This window comes from Epinephelus moara, chromosome 24, assembly GCF_006386435.1.
Source record: "Epinephelus moara isolate mb chromosome 24, YSFRI_EMoa_1.0, whole genome shotgun sequence".
NCBI lineage: Eukaryota > Metazoa > Chordata > Actinopteri > Perciformes > Serranidae > Epinephelus > Epinephelus moara.
Window position 1 is genome coordinate 25,517,185 of NC_065529.1, and position 11,523 is coordinate 25,528,707.

An 11,523-nucleotide genomic window follows, 5' to 3' on the forward strand; every position below is an offset into this window, starting at 1 on the left:
CTTTATGTGATGAGCCACGCCCTCCGCAATATTCATTGCCTTATAAAAGCTCAGTTTTAGTAAGTTTTCCAACTTTTGCCAAGAGGGAACTTTAGATATTGGTCCCTAGATTATGTTCACCGAGTTTCATGCAGATCGGTCAAACTTCCTAGGAAGAGATTTTTAGATTTTAGATTTTAAGGGTTTTTCAAAAAATTCAAAATGGCAGAAAATCTGTATAACCGGAAGTTATGGGTTCTTGAGGCAAATTTGTTCCTCATGAGGAGAGGCATCTCTGTGCACAGTTTCATGTCTCTACGACATACGGAGCATGAGATATGCCCATTCAAAGTTTGCGATTTCAATTGGTTGCTATAGCGCCCCCCTTTTGGCCAATTGATGTAATATTGCTTTATTCGTATCCTCCCATTACCCTCTACCACTGTGCCAAATTTCACATGGATTGACCAAGTCAGTGAGGAGAAAAACGTGGAACAGACACACACACAGACAGAGTTTTCGTCATTATATAGTAAGATGACTCTGTGCTATTCCTTTGTCCCAGTACTGACAGTGTGACAGTGAGCCTGCACACACCAGCACCCTGAGAAGCATCTAAATAGAATTCAGCCATTACTGATTGTATTATTTAGCCCACACCTGTGCTTGTTCTACTGTGACATGTGAAAATGTCCTCTGCTGACAGTGACCTATCTCATAGTAAACATCACACAGAGTCACCATTGGAGCAAATAAAGTTCAGAAAATGACAAACGGGCGAGATTTACACCCAATCACACATGCTTGACTTACCACACATGTGCTATAGCCTAGAGGAGTTGAAATTCAACATGGCCTTCTCAAATACTATGTGTCTGCCTGAGGTAAACCAGGCTGGCAACATGAGGAGGAGACTGAAGAAGGAGATTTCTCAGCATCAACCACAAGCTCTGGGTTTGCTGCAGCAGTAGGTGGTGAGTTTCACCTCCAGTGGGTTCCAGCACAGTCTGTAAACATGCGCACAGTTTGAGTGTCATGGTCACAAGATACTGTATTGGTGTCGCATAGGACATGACTGCATTATAGGTGACAGCAGATGTGGTGGAATAGCAGGTAGATTGTTCATCAGTATGCACAAGTAATATGCCAGTGATTTGTTGAACATTCCTACATATTCTCCAATGTTTGTCCAAATCACCAAGAAGAAAAAACATGTTCCCATGCCCTCTATAATAGAAAGTCAGATTCCCGCCACTTCTCCCAGTAAGCCACCATTCCATTAGCATCTGAGGTTTTAAAAGCATGCTAAGACTAAGCCCCCAGTGACAAGGATCCAAGGGTGTGGGTTTTGTTTCAGCATTTGGGCAGACAGATATGAAATGGTGGTTTGAGGGTCCTCCAGCGGGATATTTTAGGCATCAAACACTTAATTTCCTGCATTCTGGTGAATTTTCATGCACCAGTGTGTTCATTTTATGCATCAGTGGTGGCGTAACTGTCTTTAATTTTGTCAAAGTAAAAGTCCTGCTGTTTTCATGTTTTTATTGGGAGAGACAAACACACATGTTCTAAATATTGAGGCGAATGTGTCCACCCCAATATTGATACTTATGGAAGGATTGACAGCAATTGAACATTTTAATTTTCATTTATCTTTTTTGTAGGCCTAATGTAATCCTTACACTATCCAATTGTAAAAATGTGTAACCTATAGGCCTACAACATATTTAAAAATGTTTTAACATTTCGTCAACTAAAATATGAGTCATAGCGATGTCTACAGCCTGGTGCCTTTTCTCTAAATTTGCCGAACATCAAGAGCAGTGGCTTGTCTTGAGTCTCCTTAGCAAAGCTAACCGTGGATTCCAAATCCAGAAAGAAAGTGTTGGAGGAAAATATTGAATTTAATAGTGCATAGATTGATTTGTTTACTTTCACTGCAAGGTACCAAATATTTATTAATACCTTCCTGTAGAGTAGCCACCTAATGGACAAACATATTCATGATTAGACCTATTAGTAATGTAGATAAGCTAATTTAGACTTAATAAGGCTGTGTTACGATAAGATAAGATAAGATGTTACTTTATGATAAGGTTCAAATATATTTCGCAGCTCCAGACAGATTTAATTAATTTTTTTGGACCAAAAATGGCTCTTCTGGTAGTAAAGGTTGCTGACCCCTGAACGTAACTAATAACATTACCACCAGCCACAGCTGAAGTTTGTGTTTAGTGCTAAATACCAAATGTTAGCATGCTAACATGCTAAATGAAAAAGGTGACCATATACATTATAGGCCTAACTGCTAAACATCAACATGCTAAAGTCGCTAGCATGGCTGTAGACTCCGACTCAGTTTTCTGGTTATGGAAATCTAGTCTTCATGATATAGATAGGCCTATTGTTGTTTATGATGATAAATAGTCTGCCAGAGTCAATCAACAGACACTCCTTGGTTCTATTATCTTCCTGCCAAACACTGACACCCTGCCAGCCTCTCTGGGGCTCAACCTCTATAATTTACATCAACACAAATTAGACTCCTCTTCATGCTTTACAGACAGCTTCCTGCTGTTACCTCTAATTAGTGTGCTATTTATTGTTGCCATAGCAACACCTGTATAACCCTGTTCTACTCCCACGGGTGGTACTACGTATTTCAACACTGTATGATTCTTTTTTTATGTATTTTAGTTCAACCACGTTAGCCTGTGCCTGAACGTAACCAGTGCAGTGTGTTGTACTATATGTTGTGTATTGAGTCTACACTCTCTGTGAACTTTGCCGTGTGTGAGGTCCTGGCGTGTGAGCTAGGAGGTCGTGTTGGTTGTAACTTGTCGACATGCCTGCTCCAATGGGACACGTTTCTGTGCATTTATTATAGCAGAGAAAGTGCGTTGTGGAAAAATGATATAATATGAAGGTGTTTGAATGTCATCATGTGTAATAATAGTAATTGTATGAATGTATGATGCACACAGGGTCATAGTTGAAGTGCTTTTGGCCTCAGAGTCCTTCACTGTCTGCATGCAGGCATGTGAGGAGGCTCCAGAGTGTCTGAAGGTTACGATACTGTCAGATGAGGATGTTGTAGGTGTTCAGACATCAGTGATAGACACTTTTTTTTTATTTTTTTTTAAAATTTATTTATTTAGAGGACAGTGCTCATTAATGAACATTGCTGTAAATGTGCCGGTGTTAGCCAAAGGCTAATTTTCAACTGTAGTCCTCCGGCATGATGTTAAAAAGACCTCAGGCCATCTGTGTGACGTCTGAAATACACTATGTAAGGCTGAGTAATTGTTCTGTTATTTTAAGTTTTTGGTATGTCTGTTCATCAAAATGAAGAGTGACCGAGTGTACAAGTTTTTTTTTTTTTTTTTTACATCAAAGTGTTTAAGATTTTGATGCAGACTGTTTCAGAGCTCCGTCAGGCCCCTTCAGCATCAGAGATTGATTGGATTACTGTGGCATTTAACTTTCTCATTAAACTATTCGTGTTGGCACAAGACTCTTGTAGGCGAAGCCACAGGATTAACATACACATACTTACCTTCCATTTCTTTATGTTCTCCATTTGGGTGTATCAACATTGCTATGCACTGTTTGTCAGAGGTGGAGCTGAAATGATGCCATGTAGCAGTAATGCCAGGCGTGATGCATTTTGACAATCATGCATGTCTTATCCAGTGGTGGAATGTTGTAGTACTTAAGTACAATTTGAGGTATTTTACTTGACTTTAGTATTTCCGTTTTAATCTACTTTATAGCCTACTTCTACTCCACTACATCTCAGAGGGAAATACTGTACTTTTTACTCCCCTACATTTGGTAGACAGCGTAGGTTATTTTTGCAGAGTCAGATTAAGCGTACAAAGTCAGTCACAAAGACGGCCCAGTCAATCCTTGCTGACCTTAGCTGTTCAGTGAGTTCAGGCTGCTTCAATGTGGTTGTGCCACGATGCAGGACCAAACTATTTAAGAACTCATTGGTCCCTGCTGCTTTCGGTCTGTTGACTAATATTATGTAACTCCTTGGTGTTTTTGCTTGCTTGTTTTCTTACTTATATTATTCTGAGACAATTTTGCATATTAAGCACTTTTACTTTTGGTACCTTAAGTATATTTTGATGCTAAAACTTTGGCATACTTTTGATTGCAGGACTTTTACTTGTAATGGAATATTTTTACACTGTTTAATTCTTGGTTTTATTCAAGCACAATACCTGACAACACACTTGCTGTTCACATAGATGGTGCTTTTTGCATCAGTTGCTCCCCAGTCACTGGATTAAAGTGTGTACTTTTTGAGAGAGAGGACACAGAGGCTGGTGGAAACAACCAGGCAGCCAGGCAGGGAAGCAGACAGAGGTCTGAAGAAATCTGTGCGAGGCAGATGTGTTATGCAGCTCTGGATCTTTTGAACCAGCCAACAAAACTGAAACCGTAACCATGCTGCACTAATAAAAACACATTCCAGCACTAGAATGTATGTTCTCCCGACACTGCTTTTTAGCCTGTGTTGGTTAGGGACAATAGAGACAAGATGACTTGTGGTTTAAACTGCTTCAATTTGCACTTTGCACACAGTTTCCCACCTTTAAATCTTCTCTCTCACATCGTGGCAATGTGACATCCCTCTGTCTTAATCACAACCAGCCTATGACAGTAAACAGCCTAAAGGTTCGGAAGGCAAGTTTGTGCTGGAGGTGCATGTTGCTTAAATATGCAGACCTGCTGGAATCCTCTGGCCAGTGTTGTACTACTGATGTGCCATTAAGCAAGACAGTTAACCTATTTCTAACTGTTTTGATGGATTTGTTCAACTGTCAGTGGACTGTGGCTATAGGGATAGTCTTTCCGGATATGATTTTACCACTCGTAAGAGGATATGAGAATGTTTCATAGATGTGTAGCCAAAAGAAGATGTCAGTGAAAAGATATTATAACATCTCCAACAAACTCTTCAGCCAGCAGTGAGCTATTTCTGTCATTGTCTGCCAGCACTATCACGTCTCATACAAGGGCTCAGTCTGGAAAGGCAGGAGGAAAGGCAGGAAGTAGAACCCAGCAAAGTGAAGTATGATGTGTCAGTCAAGTCACCAGAAGAAAATGTCGGCATTGTTCATATTCTGCAAACCATGAGAACATTACAAGTGCACGTTTTATACATATCGTATCAACATTTGTGATGCAGTGATGTAGTATATGATCTGAGTTTGTCATTTGGCAGTAGAGGAGATGGTGGTTGGCGGGTCACTATAGGCAAGATGCCTGCCACGCTGCAGACCGCCACATACCACTGACAACAACTGTTTGTGTTTTTAGTGAGTCATTGCTGTTTTTCCATCGAGGTTTTAGTCTATAAATGTGGGTGTTTGTGGTGACCTGTCGGTGGGGTAGTGCCACAAAAAGCAGTTGACAAAGCTGGCGTTCCAGCCAGGATTGTGCCATCAAAGCCAAGTATTTGAAGCAGAAACATGATCTTTTCCTAACCATAACCAAGTGGTTTTTGTGCCTGAACCCAACCAACCAACCACAAACCTGTTGTTGAAACGTAAAGTTCAAGGTGTCTGCTACATAATAACATGCATATGTAACGTATCAGTGGTTTGCAGTAACATACAATCCCAACATTTTTCTCGCTATTGGGTCGGATGTGTTGCTTGTCCCAATATGTGAAAATAAACTCCTACTAGCAAGCTGCTGTCAACTAACAGGTGTGAGCATGTTTTTTATTTACGAGGAAATGGGTTGGAGTTGAGTACTTAAAAAATGTTCAATCATCATTTTACTGCATTTGTCAGACTCTGTCTCATTATCCTTTTATAAATATGTGTAATTATCATCTCTTTGACAATAGCTTTGATTGTGAAATAAGATTTATTTGGTACTTTAAAACATTTTAAGTTTTAATATGCAGTCTTTATCTTTAATTGGGAAGGCGAGTGATTTTATTTAATGTTTTCTCACAACCTGAAAAAATGTAATACAGAAAAGATATGGGAAAATTGATTTATAATTGCTGTTTTAGAGTTCTGTCTTTTTTCACGTGGAGAAAGGAATGCAAAGGGACTGAATGATGACATGTGATGTCTGTCTTCTGTTCTTTCTTTTGAGATTGACACTGATCTCCCCATTCTCTCTCTCTGTTCTCCACCACTGGTCGCTCCGCATGTTTAGGTGATTTAACTGGATTTAAAGATGTGTGACAACACGGGGGATAGGAGAGATTACAGGAGAGTGTTTTTCTTCCCCTGTGGGGAGTCATTTTCCCTTTCAGCTTTATAAATATACTATTGTGTGGGTGGATTTGGAGTTTTTTCTGTGACTGTGCGTACATGTCTGAGTGCAGGCCGGTGACGAGACAAATCGGCTTACGATCATGTTATCTGAGACAGAGACAGAGCTCAGAGCATGTGTTTGTTTAGAGTTATCCTTAAGAACAGTTTGGTTCTGACCCTGGCTGTGTTTCTGCCGTAGGGACATAAAGGAGGGATGGTTTACTTCATCACGAGGCAGGAATTCACAGGCTGAGGTGGAGAGGAGAGGGGCAGGTGAACAGCTAGGCTCTCTGGTTTTTATCCTCAACCGCCTGCAGCTTTCTCTTCAAATACCACCTGTCCAGGTGACAAATAACACAGTGACCTGCTCTCGTGCCTCCACTGCAGAGACCAGTTGTTAAGACAGGGGAAAGGAGGGAGGAAAGTAACTAAAATTATCCAAGCATACTATATGTTGTGCTTGGACAAGAAGAATATGTTGAAAATGTTGAATACTAGAAGAAGAAAACACATGAGTGGCCACGGTTTGGTTTCTTTCTGTATAGAGTGTTAATGTGTGCATCAAATACTGAGTTGAGGCAAGTTTATGGGAGTGTAAAATGAAGCAATAAGCCACTTGAGGCCACGGTTTACAGTGATATTAGAACAGCTACGGGGTAGCATCTTTGTGGTTCTTTGTGCACACACTCAACAACAGTGTTTCATACTTCTTACCATTCTCGTCCTGGCGATAAACAGTGATTCAGGCTTCAGTTGGCGGTTGCCTTCTTTAGCTCTGCATTCCAAAGGACAATTGGTGACTAATTGGCACAGTGATACTGAAATTATTATGCGGTTTACAGCTCTGTGTTTACTGAGAATTTTACAGCGGTTTCAAACATGGCTCAGCCAATTATAATCAAGGACTCAAGCTATCCCATTTATAAATGAATTTTTGGCCTGGTGGAGCTGGAAGAGAGATCATGATGTGACCACAGTTGATTGTTTCATCCACTTTGCAACATGAGTGTTCGCAAATTAGCCAACACACTAATGTGGGTAGTCCAAGTTGGATATTTAAGTGCTATACTATTCACAGTCACAGTAACATGCTACACACAAGTAACTTGTAGCGAGGTGAAACATGAAACGATAGTGAATCTGGGGTTGGCTTTTACTTTCACTTTTGCTGGTCGGCGTGTTTGCAAAAAGTAACCATCAATCCCGAAAAGTATACCTTATGTTACAGGAATACAGTCCAGTAGACTTGGTTCAGGCTTTAGGTCTGTGTAGGGCCAGGAGCAGTTGCCAAGCAACCAGCAGAGACTCCAGGAAGTTACTGATCGAGGCCAAAAAAAGTACTTAAGTCTAGTATATAACTGCCCATAAAACGTTGTTTTTACATTAAAGTTTTTGGACCAACCTGGTCTCACTCCGGAGTCGTTGAAATCCGGCGCTTGGGCCGTGACCTGCAGCGTCACTGACGAAAAAAGCCATCCTTTAACGTTGGTATGATACGCGGCTAGTTGCCGTTATAGTTGAACGGTGTTCGGTGGTGTCACGGGGAAATCTGGCGGGACAAGAAAGGAATTTAAGGTGGCAGGTTGTACCTGGACGTGAAAGGTCCACCATGACCAAAAGTCAATATGTGACAAGGTCAGAGTGAGAATGTGTTGTTTAACAAACAAGATGCAACTTATCAATGAGCGATGTTTAGAGGTGCTGGTAGGCTGATTTTGTTATGTTTGGACAAAGCCAGGCTAGGTGTTTCTCCACTACCAGTCTTAATGGCAGGCTACGTTAGCCAGCTACCCGTGGTAGCTTCATACTTTGCAGAGAGACACAAGTGGTATCAGTCTTCTCAGTTAGGCCTTTTTCTTGGTAAGAAAGCAAGTAAGGGTATCCCAAAATGGGATTACGTTAAGGTTATTATTACATAATGCATTTAATATATAATATGTGATGATTTGTTAAACACCTACTTTTTGTAAAGTGCAGAATGATTTTTTTTGTTAATATATTCAGCTCCAGAAACTTTTGATTGTCTTTGAGAGATAAGGCCTCCTTACAAATATTTAAAATGTGATAGGATACAGAAAACACCAGTGAAAACATGCATATTTTAGAAATAAAAGCAGAACCAGCTGAAGGAGAGCACTCAGAGGTTGTTCTCTGTTCTGTAGCCATGGTGAGCACATGATGTTAGCATGGCTACATTTGCACACACCCAGCACACATGGACATAAGACAGTGCACATGCTGCACAGAACCAAAACAAAGAAGAGAAGAATCATAAATCAAATACTTTGTGTATAACACTGAAGCAAAAGAACAATTGGCGGGAGACACATTGAAAGCATTTAAATGTTAATGATAAGTGCTCAGAAGGGAACTAAATGCAGCTTTAATTAAATCCTGCATTTATCAGAAAACGGAAACATATCAGGACATTCAGCTGTAATAGTAGGAAAATGGATGACTCAGAAAGTAAGTAAGTGATAATGACACAAATGTCTGTCCGCTACAGTGTCTTTATTTGACTATGGGATGCAAAGTAGCAGGTTTTTCTGATTAAATTTATATGGGGGCTATAATAACTTTTTGGCTCTCTGCAGCAAGTGCTGTATTTTACTTGAAATCCGACACTTGGACAGTGACTCGTGGCGTCAGAAACCAACGGAAGAAGGCATCCTTTAAGGTAGGCATGTTACACGGCTGGTTACCATTCAACGGTGCTCGGGGGCGTCAGGGGAAGTGCGACGGGACAAGCACAAAAGTTCAAGCAGTGAAAGTCCGACTGGGGCGGGTGGCAAGGGAGGTGGTTGGGTCTAACAAACGCCAATTTTCACTCAAGAGAGAGCGGTGTTCGCGTCCTGTAAGATTCTAAAGCCAAACCCTGTGTTTTTTTCCCCAAACCCAACCATGTGTGTTTGCTGTTGAAGGGAAAAAAAAAGCAAATTCGTGCTGTTGTACTGACGTAGTGCATTTATTTTGAAAGAGACTGTACAGTATGTTAACGTTAATTTCCTGTGAAAACAGAAGTGTGTTTTGAAAGAAGACAATGCATGTAACAGGCAGAACTTGACAACGGTGTCCCAACCTCCACCGCACCCAGGGTACCTTGCACGTCCTATGTGGATGTGGAAAGTCCATGACCAAAACACGAATATGTGACAAGGTCAGAGTGAGATTGTGTTGTTTACTTTTGAGCGGATTATACAGTACTAAATTGAAATTAAGACACTGTTGCTGTAAAAGTCAGCTTTTTAAACATATTCCAAAACCTAAGAGAGATTTAAAAAAAAAAGAAAGAAAGAATGTGTCTTTTACTCTTTTCAGTCATTTTAAATTATATCTTCCTGTAGGAACTGTACAGGAAATGTACTCGTTTATCCTAATAATTAAAATAATTTATGTTCTCTTTGTTTGCAAATGGAAGAACGTCACACCTGGATCTGACTGAAACAGGTGGGGTGCTGTAATAGTTAATGTTACTCCTCTGGCATAGGGCTCATGTACACACAGGTTCAACTTAAATCACGTTTTGTTATCATACCAACCTGCTCTTCCATGTCAAAGTCCCACACATGCCAAATTGCTTGTGAAAAATTGCCAACTTACAGTCTTGACATGCCAACTTGAGGATACAAATAGATACACATTCTGACTGTTATTGAGACCAATAAAACTTTTAGGTGAAGTCAGATTGTGTTTGAAATGAAGAGCGTATGTGCACAATGAGGATATAAAAATAACCTGCAAACATTTCAGAAAAAACATGTCTCCTTTTTTTTCAACAGAACTATAAATTGATAACAGATTTTGTTTTTGTATTTTAATAAATAATTTGTTTCCAAATATCACATTATGCTTCCTTGCTATTTGAAAGATCAAGACTGCAACTTTTTCCACCAGTCACAGCTCATTTACTGTAACAACTTAACTTTCACAGCTCTATGTGTCCTCGTTGACCTGCAGTGGAAATGCTGCGAGGGGCAGACATGAGGCTGCAGCTGATGTTAATACTGAGTTTCTAATGACAGAGTAGATAACATGTCTGAACAGACTGATGTAGACAATGGCACTGTCTTTGATGATTCACCAGTTTGGCTCAGTAACAGCACTGGTGGGCATTGTTGCTGTTGGCTAGAAGATCTAAACCTCAGGTTTTAACCAATGTGACTGTCTTCTCTGCATCCTTAATAAATTAAAAAGAAATAAAGTAACACAGTGGGTCTGGCAACACGTTTCTTCTTAATCTCTGTATCTCTGAGCATGCAGCGTAGGTGGAGTGACTTTTTTACATTTTTGTTAAAACATTCACAACGTTACTATAGCCTACAGATAAACATTTGCATCACTTAACTCTATTCTTTCAGGAATCACATACCTGCACATTTTGGGTGTGGTCCTGCTTTTACTTTGCTTCAGTTTTTAGAAAAAACACCACTTTACCTTTCATCTGTCCCATAACTCTCTATAACAACAGGGTTCAGAGGCTTTAAAGTCAATGTTTACTTGCAAATACCACACTGATGAGCTGTGTTGCTATCCTTAGAAGAGTTATGTGTGTCTGCAGTTACCCATCAACCCCTCCTGTAGTCTCTCAGATGAGAGATGAACTGATCATTTATGCCCACAGTTGACTGCTCACCATAAACATTGGTGTCCTTTAATAAGTTTAAAGCCTACCATTACACATACAGTAACATCTTAGTGAAAGGCATTGTTCAGACTCTTGGGATATACACATATTCACTTTGTTGCTAAGAGCAAAATGATAAGAAAGATAGCACTCTCATTTCTGTACGGTCCATATAAAGCCACACTCAGCAGCTAGTTAGCTTAGCACAAAGACTGGAAACAAGGGGAAACAGCTAGCATGGTCCTGTTGAAAGGTAACAAAATCCATCTCCCAGCACCTCTAAAGCTCAATGATTGACACATTGTACATGAAATGCGTTTTTTGTTCCATTGTCCATTATACATATACAGTGGTGTGAAAAAGTGTTTGCCCCCTTCCTGATTTCTTACTTTTTTGCATGTTTTCCGCACTTAAATGTTTCAGATCAACAAATTTAAACATTAGTCAAAGATAACACAAGTAAACACAAAATGCAGTTTTTAAATGAAGGGTTTTATTAATGAGGAAGAAAAAAATCCAAAGCTACATGGCCCTGTGTGAAAAAGTGTTTGCCCCCTAAACCTAATAACTGGTTGGGCCACCCTTAGCAGCAACTACTGCAATCAAGCGTTTGCAATAACTTGCAATGAGTCT